The sequence below is a fragment of the Nicotiana tomentosiformis genome, chromosome 4 (genome assembly GCF_000390325.3).
Source record: "Nicotiana tomentosiformis chromosome 4, ASM39032v3, whole genome shotgun sequence".
NCBI classification, from domain to species: domain Eukaryota; kingdom Viridiplantae; phylum Streptophyta; class Magnoliopsida; order Solanales; family Solanaceae; genus Nicotiana; species Nicotiana tomentosiformis.
The window spans coordinates 27,683,730-27,692,712 of NC_090815.1; the positions used below are offsets into that span (position 1 = coordinate 27,683,730).

General features: G+C 36.1%; 1 pseudogene; it reads left to right on the forward strand.

The window, feature by feature from the left end:
• The first annotated feature begins 5,565 nt into the window (after positions 1–5,565).
• On the forward strand, positions 5,566–8,716 carry LOC104085717 (polyphenol oxidase E, chloroplastic-like; annotated as a pseudogene).
• Positions 8,717–8,983: the final 267 nt, after the last annotated feature.

The following is an 8,983-nucleotide window of genomic DNA, read 5'->3' on the forward strand; positions in this document are numbered from 1 at the left end:
CTTATTGCCTCAAATTGTTAAAGAATGGGGGTATTTGCCTCAAAAATTTTCATGACTTGCATTTGCTTGAGTATGCTTACAGTTTTGAGGTTCATCAAGTTCTGTCGCTACTTGCTGTTTCATTGAACATATGTTTGATAGTATTAGATTTGACGCTCTACTTTTATGATGTTAAAAATATTACTCTGCCTATAATCTTCAAAGATCAACAGTCACTCTAGTCTTGTCGGATGGTAGTTGCTTTAGATAATCAATCACATGAGTGCTGCTAAGATAAACTGAGGTGTCGGACTTTCTGTTAACATAAGGTTTCATAATGAATTGTCTACTGCCATTTTGTGCAAGTCGCGTTCTCTTTCAAGCAATTATAAGGGCAATGACATTGATAAAGGACTCAATGGCTTATAGCTGCATTGTGGAAAAAGCCCAAGGTCTAAGAGTATAGATTGTTTTAAAAACTTAACAGCTAACTGTGCAACTAAAAATAAGAATGCTGATATGCAGCTCCATGTGTAATTGTACTAGAAGTTTGATTGTTTTGATAGTTAGTTTGTTTGTCATGCTGCATTTTGTATGTTGCTTCCTAGCGGTGCTTTTGAGCTCTGTATTTCAGGATATCAGATACTTGGCATTTTCCGGTGGAACGTTACTTATGCCTGGTTCTAAAAGTTGTTCTCTGCTATTTCTGTGTCGTGTTTATCACACTTATATGGGGAGAGGAAGATTTAGCTCAATAGGAGGATGCATGGAAAAGGAACTTTTATTGGATGTAAAGCAGTGCTTACTGCCGGAGCATCAACTCTGCAGAAGGAAGGTGATGTATATTCTGGTGTTAAAACTTAGTAGGATACTCATTCATATTTGGCTATTGGACTGTAACTGAATTTTACTTTGCTGGACCGTAGTTTCCTCTCCTTTTTATGTGATTCTGTTTTCTGCGCGTGTGCACATCCCATGAAAAGGTTACAAATGACCGAAAATTGCAATTGGATCAGGTATCTTTTCACCTATTGTTCCCTTTCCTTGAGATATAATTGAAGAAGGAACTCCATGTCGGCTGTACTTTGTTTTAGGGCCATAATCCAATTCCCTTGGAATGAGCAAACATAAACTTTAACTTAATATCATGAATATCCTTCAATTGAGAATGTCCTCGTGCTTAGGCTTGAAGGATATCCTTTTTCAAGCATCATCATTCATGACAAATTCCCTTACGATTATTTAGAGAAGATGCTGAATTTTGTGCTTTTTAGCTTCATGCGTTTTGCTTGAGAATTATTAGAAGGTTACTTCATCAAAAATTCATTTATATAATTCTGGTACCTGAAACCAAGAGTATCGCTCTTAATTCCAAGTAGAGGCTGTTATTGTGCTAGCGCGCTACAAAAGCAGGGGAGCAATGAGGTGAAAGAGAACCTACCTGATGAAACAGGACAATATTCTGCATAGGTTACGATGAGGGTGTAATAAAGCTGCCTACATGGCAATCTTTAGAAAGATCGTACAGAACATGAGAACAAAATGATGAATGAGAGAAGGTATTGTTGAATCTTCTATGAGAATCAATTGCTTCCTTGTGGCCCCCGTGTCACGAGCCAAAACCCTACCACACCACCACAGGCGTCGTGATGGCACCTAGTCTCTAAGACTAGGTAAGCCGATTTCTTTTACATTTTGAAGCCATTTTTTTTTTAATTAAAATTTAACAGCGAAAATAATTACAATACACAACCTCCCAAGACTGGTAGTACTGAATCACGAACTCTAACTGAATACATGGAATGATCACGAGGACCGAATATACAATACTGTATGATTACAAATTAATAGTACAATGAAATGAAAAGACTCCAAGGGACTGCGACGGCCAAGTAACTCTACCTTGAATCCTTATGATCGCGCTTTAACTCTGCTCAAGTCCGATATCTTCAATACCTGGCTCTGCACAAAAATGTGCAGAAGTATAGTATGAGTACGCCACGGTCGATACCCAGTAAGTATCAAGACTAACCTTAATGGAGTAGAGACGAGGTACAGTCAAGACACTCATTGGTCTAATAACATGTGCAATATAATATACAAAATAATATGAAACAAATAACAATAGGACAACATGGAACAACCAGTGATATGCACAGCAGACAACATGAATACCATTAATATCACTCAATAATTAATAAACACAAGTACACCCAATTAAATCAAGTCCTTCAAATAAATGTATTTCACATATAATTCTTCCAGATAGCTCTTTCTTTCAAATATAATTTTCTCAAATAATTGTTTTACAAATATAATTCTTTCAATAAATCTTTTCAAATATAATTTCCTCAAATAAATATCTTTCAAATAAAATTCTTTCATATAATACTTTCTAAGTAAAAATCCTTCCAAATAAATATTTTGAATATAATTCTTTCAATTAAAAAGTCAACATGTGACACCTCATTTCATAATCATAAAAATACGGGTCTTAGCCCATTTTTATATTTTTCGTAAACACGGGTCTCAACCCATTTTCATATTTCCACGGCACCTCGTGCCCATAATTAAATCATCATATTTCTCCGGCACCTCGTGCCCTCATTTCATATCACAACTGCACGGACAATTCACGTGCCAATTATCATTATCATTTTATCATAGCACCTCGTGCCCACATTTCATATCACAACTGAACGGACAATTCACGTGCCAAATATTCTCATTATTTATTCACGGCACCTCGTGCCCACATTTTATTTTTTTTATAATCCGCCTGGCAATAGCCACAGGCTCTCAATTTCAACATAAATCAGATTGTTATCAATTTACCAACAACAAGACAAGTTGCACAAGGTATAGAAATAAACACAAGAAAATCACAACATCACGTGAAAATTATCAACACCGCAACCCCACATCATCACATATTGTCCCTGACAATAGCCACCATTATCGCTCCTATTGCCACCCTTATCACTCCTATAGCCATCTTTATCGCTCTACTCAGACAATATCAATAGCCACCCTTATCGCTCCTATAGTCACCCTTATCGCTCCGCCCAGACAATATTCCAACAAACACAACAACACTGAAATGCCACCCTTATACCTATATAATATCAACGGTGAAATGCCACATTTATCTCCCCAAAATAGTAACTCACACAACACAATAATTTACACGGAAAATTAACACGACAATATAATAAAATTAATTCATATCACAATTTGCCCAATGGCCACAAACAAATTCCAAAGATATAACAAAATCAATTAATTTTACAACAAATAGCCCAAGGCTCCACACAATGTATATAACACCCAAAAACAATCAATTGAGATAGAAATTACTCAGCATAAAGCAAAACTTTCATTAATGCAAATTTAGATAATTATATTAATACTTATTCTTAAGCTCGCTTAAATTAATTATTTGCATAAGAAGATTCATATTGGAATTAATTTTCAAGAAATATTAAACCAACAATACTCACGAAATTTCATAAATATTTCAAGTAACAATTACATCAAATTATCATATAAAAACAAATTCAACAATAAGGATTTAGGCATGGCAAACAGATGATTTAATAATTTTTCACAATTTCCCAATTTACTATGCAATAATACCTAAGACTTCATTTCAATGAATTTTGCACGTATAAGCCCGAGTACGTACTCGTCACCTCGCGTACACGCTTTTCACATTTCACATATGGCACATTAGACTCAATGCCTAAGGGGTAATTCCCTCATTCGAGGTTAAGCAAGACACTTACCTTTTTGAAGTTAGGCCGATATTCCAAAATAGCCTTCTTGTTTGAATTGGCCTCCGGACAGCTCAAATCTATCCAAATTAATTGTATAACTTCATTAAAATTCATTGAAAATAATTCCGGATAATAATACGTCGACTTAAAATTTTATTCCAAAAAGTCAACAAAAGTCAACGCGGAGCCCGTCCCTCGGAACCCGACATAGTTTTTATGAAATCCGAACACTCATTCCGATACGAGTTCAACCATACCAATTTTATCGAATTCCAATAACTCGACCTCCAAATCTTAAATTTTCGTTTTTGGAAGATTTTGTAAAAATCTTTTATTTCTTCCATTTAAATCCGAATTAAACGATGAATATAATCATAGATTCATGAAATATAATCACTTTAGGATATAGAACACTTACCCCAGTCGAAGTCGTGAAGAAATCCTCAAAATAGCCCAAAAATCGAGCTCCAAAAATTTCAATCGAAAATGAAGAAATGACAGATTTTCAATCCTTAAGTTTCTGCCCAGGTTCGCATTTGCGGACAAAAACTTCGCATTTGTGAATGAACAGTACCTCACATGAATGTGTTTTCGCAATTGCCATAAATGATTCGCAATTGCGAATGAACAGTGTTTTCGCAATTGCCATAAATGGTTCGCAATTGCGAATGAACAGTGTTTCCCCAGAAACCAGCAAACTTAAACTTCTCCGAAATGATCCGAAACCACCCTGAAACTCGTCCGGAACCCTCGGACACAAACCATATATGAATTTCAATCATAAAACATGCTACGGACCTGCTCGCTCACTCAAAACACTGAAAGGAGGTTGTCTTGACCCGATATTGACCATGGTCAAACTCCCAAATTTCTTAACTTTACTAGTCTTTCAACCAATGATCCAAAAATATACCTAAGCCCCTCAGGACCCGTTAAATCATACCAACAAGTTCTAAAACATCATACGAACTTAGTCGAAACTTCAAATTATATCGAACAATGATAGAACCACGAATCATACCCCAATTCAAGCTTAATGAAACTAAGAAATTCCAACTTCTACATTTAATGTCGAAACCTATCAAATCACGTCCGATTGACCTCAAATTTTGTACACAATTCATAAATGGTATAACAGACCTATACAAATTTTCAGAACTGAATTCCGACCCCGATATCAAAAAGTCAACTCCCCGGTCAAACTTCCCAAAAATTCAATTTTCGCCATTTCAAGCCAAATTCCACTACGGACTTCCAAATGATTTTCCGGACACACTCCTACGTCCAAAATCACCATACAGAGCTATTGGAGTCATGAGAATTTGAATCCGAGATCGTTTACTCAAAAGTCAACTCTCCGGTCAACTCTTTCCATTTATGCTTCTAAATAAGGATTGTTCTTTTAATTTAATTCCGAATCTTCAGTAAATCAAACCCGACCACACCCGTGGGTCATAATACATATTGCGAAACTGCTCGAGACCTTAAGTCACTGAACGGGGCGTTAATTCTTAAAACGACAAGTCGGGTCGTTACACCTAGCCCCTAAGTGGCTTGAATTTTCTCTTAAGAGAGAAAATGGGAAATGATGTAGAGGAGTGACGGCAGGTTATACATAAGCTGTAGTTTGATCTATTGATAGACGTGGAGGAGGTAAGTTTTAAGGAGTACTATGTTGATTGCCAATAAGTTTGAATCTATCTTTAACTGCGAGTAACTGCCAATTGTCAAGGCATTTCCCTTGAAGTGTTCTTTGTGTGACTTCATTTCTGAATTCATTACCCAATTTTGAGTGATGGACTACATGATGTCTGTGGTCCTATTTTTCCTGAACTCATTTCTTGTATGATTAACAAATTTAATTTTGTACCGGGGAATATAATGGATGGTTTATTCTCCCTCTACGATTAGTCTTGTAGTGATGATTTGTGAAGGGTTTTAATCATAATAAGTTTTGCAAACGAGATTTGTATCTAGAATTGCATTACCATCTTATTCAATAGCTTAACCTATTAGAGAGGGCTCATTGTTTACTATTTATATTTTTTTTCTTATGGTGGAGAAATTGTCTGGGGCAACCCTTAGGACCAACCGCAACCTTCAAAACTCGAGGATAATGAACTCACTCCTCTACCCTTCTCCAATTAAATACCAAGCTTAGTTTGGTTTAAACCTTGGACCTAAGTCACTGTTTACTAATTATATCTTCAACCAGCCTTGGCGGAAATTTGTTTTGATAACGGGTTGCAGTTAGAATTGAACCTAAGACCTTTGACTGCACTAATACCATGTTAAATTGTGTGATTATCTCATGTATACAGGAATACTAAAGTCCCAAGGTAGACCGCCTCTGTGGATATGTTTCTGCAGCTTCTTTAGCTCCTGGAATTTAACTCCTTTATTGCAAAGGCTGAGGAAATGGTCAGTAAATTCTCATTTTCTTTCCTGTTAGCTTTTGGTTGTTTAAGTGATGAGGATCTTGAGAAATCCTAAGGGTGAAATGAGAAATATTTGCTGAGGACTACTTTTTGAGATGATCTTGGTAATGTATAAAAAAAAATGATTTTTAGCTGTGTGTTACTTTTGGACCTCTGCCCAATATTCTTTACATAGAGCCAATCTTTTTTCATTAAGATTATCGCAGAATACCTTCATGCCTCCTTAAACTTGCCATGTTTTATTAAGTACAAACCCTGCCTAAATGTTTCATTTTCAAACATGTTTTCGTCCAATGTTTAAAAATGAAAGATTATGTGTATTTCAGGTTTGACTTCCATTTATTCAGTTAATTTATTAGAATGCAGTAATTTATTTTATTTGGTTATTTTTCTCACTTAACTAGGGACATAATAGTTTTATTTTGCTTTTCCATTTCTTCTAATTTCGCATGTAACAATTTTATTTTTACTTTTAGTTCCTTTCTCGTGACTTAATTGGTTGGTTTAGAAGATTAATGTAAATAGATAGGTTGCATAGCGATGCAAAGCTTAAAAGGTGCCTAACACCTTCTCTTAGTCAATCGAACCTCTTTATTTAGGATTTCTGTAATTTATGTGTTGACTGAATACACTTAAGTCAAAGTACTGTTATGTAATTATGTTAGTTAACTACTCCACCATAATTCAAAATTCAGTTCTATAAGTCAAATTCATCACATTTTAGAAAACACATCCTTTTATTTTAAGGATTAACTTGTATACGTTGATAGTCTTATAGAATTTTTATGCTACTAGTATGCCTAATTTTGCAAGTTAATACTCGGACTGTTATGAATCGTTACCTATAGTTATCTTTCTGATGATCTAATAATGTAAAGATTCTTTTACTGACAGTGTTTAGAAGTTAAACTTGTTAGATAGTTATGTACATAATATGAATTAGTCGTAGTCCCACATAGAATAAGAGTATGATATGTATTGTATAAATACGGTTCATTGTATTATAATTAAACAGAATATCATTTTTCTCCCGCGCATTCTCACATGGTATCAGAGCAATCGTGAGAGATTTATCGCTGTGCATAAATTCCAGCGACTCCGGGAAGAAAAAAATCAGTCAACCGTAAGTCTTTTTCTGGCAAACACAGGCCTGCCGCAAGTAAAAAGCCACTTTTCGTCAGTGTTATGCAAAAATCAACACCACCCCGAAGCAAATCGGCCTCCGACGACCAACCCATAAAACAATTCTCCGTCAGAAGACCCTCACGCGCCGCCGGGAGAAAAATTTCCGGCGAAGTTCCAACGTCATGCGCAAGAGGGTTCAAACAACAAGCCAATATCCATTGTGCTTATTGTAATGGGCTCTTATACGGTAGATGTCAAGGAGTTCCAAGTTCACTTCTCATGGCTTTTCTCATTCCATAGATGATTATCACCAATCAATGATCCAACTTTTGCTTTGCCATATTGGAATTGGGACCATCAAAAGGGTGTGCGTTTGCCGCCCATGTTTGATCAACCAAATGTTTACCCAAACCTCAACGATATAAAACGTAACCAAAGCCATAGATGTGGAACAGTCTTGGATCTTGTTTTTTTTGGTGACGATGTGAAAACAACTGAGCTACAAACTATGGGCAACAACTTAACTCTAATGTCTCGTCAAATGATAACCAACGCTCCATGCCTGGAGCTCTATTTTGTTAAGCCATATTGCGTTGGAGAAAATCCAAAACCAGGTACGGGAACCAATTAGAATATCCCTCATACTCCTGTCCATATTTGGGTCGGTGATCCTAATCAAACCAATAATGAGGACATGGCCAGCTTCTATTCAGCTGGTTTAGATCCTGTATGTTTTATTGTCACCATGCAAATGTAGACCGAATGTGGCGGGTTCTTGTCCGAGATTGTTTGGACAATAGGAAAATGGAATATGATTACCAACAAATGCCAACCCCAATTACCCCATGGCGCCATTTTAAGCCACTGAAAAACAGCAAGATCACTGTCAATCCAAGTTCAGTTCCACCAGCTACTCAAGTATTCCCAATAACAAAGTTGGACAAAATCATTTCATTTTCTGTTCGTAGGCCAACTACTGTTAGGACTCGGCAGAAGAAAGATGTAAAAGAAGAAATGTTAACTTTGAAACAAGTCAAGTACAATGATAGTAAGCAAATAAGATAAGATGTGTTTCTCAACGGGGACAATACCTTCAACTGGCATGAGCTAGATTAGGCCGAGTCTGCAGGAAGCTATACTAACTTACCACACATTCATGGGGTCCCACTAAGGAGCCAGAGGACTTTCAGCTCGCCATAACTGAGTTGCTTGAGGAAATTGGCCTTGAAGATACTATCGTGGTGATTCTGGTTCCAAAAGTTGGGGGTGAATTTGTCGCCATTGAATCTGCTGAGATTGAACTTGCAGATTGTTAATAAATATGTTCAAGTTTACTACTACTGTTTCAGCAGCTGGCCTGCTTTTGCTCTTCCCTTTGCTTGTGTTGAAATAAGCTCTCTGTACAGTTGTTATTTGGGAATATATCAGTAATGTACTGGTGTTATAATATTTCTCTTAAATTTTGAGCTGCTTTTATCTTGAACTTAGTGAAGAAAATAAAAACTTCTGGCGAGCTAGCAAACAAAAAAAAGTATATAGTCATGGTATTAAGGTAAGAGTTTTGTGACAATGCGCGGGAGAAAAATCTATTATTGATATTCTGTTTAATTATAATACAATGAACCCTATTTATACAATACATATAATACTCCTATTCTATATGGG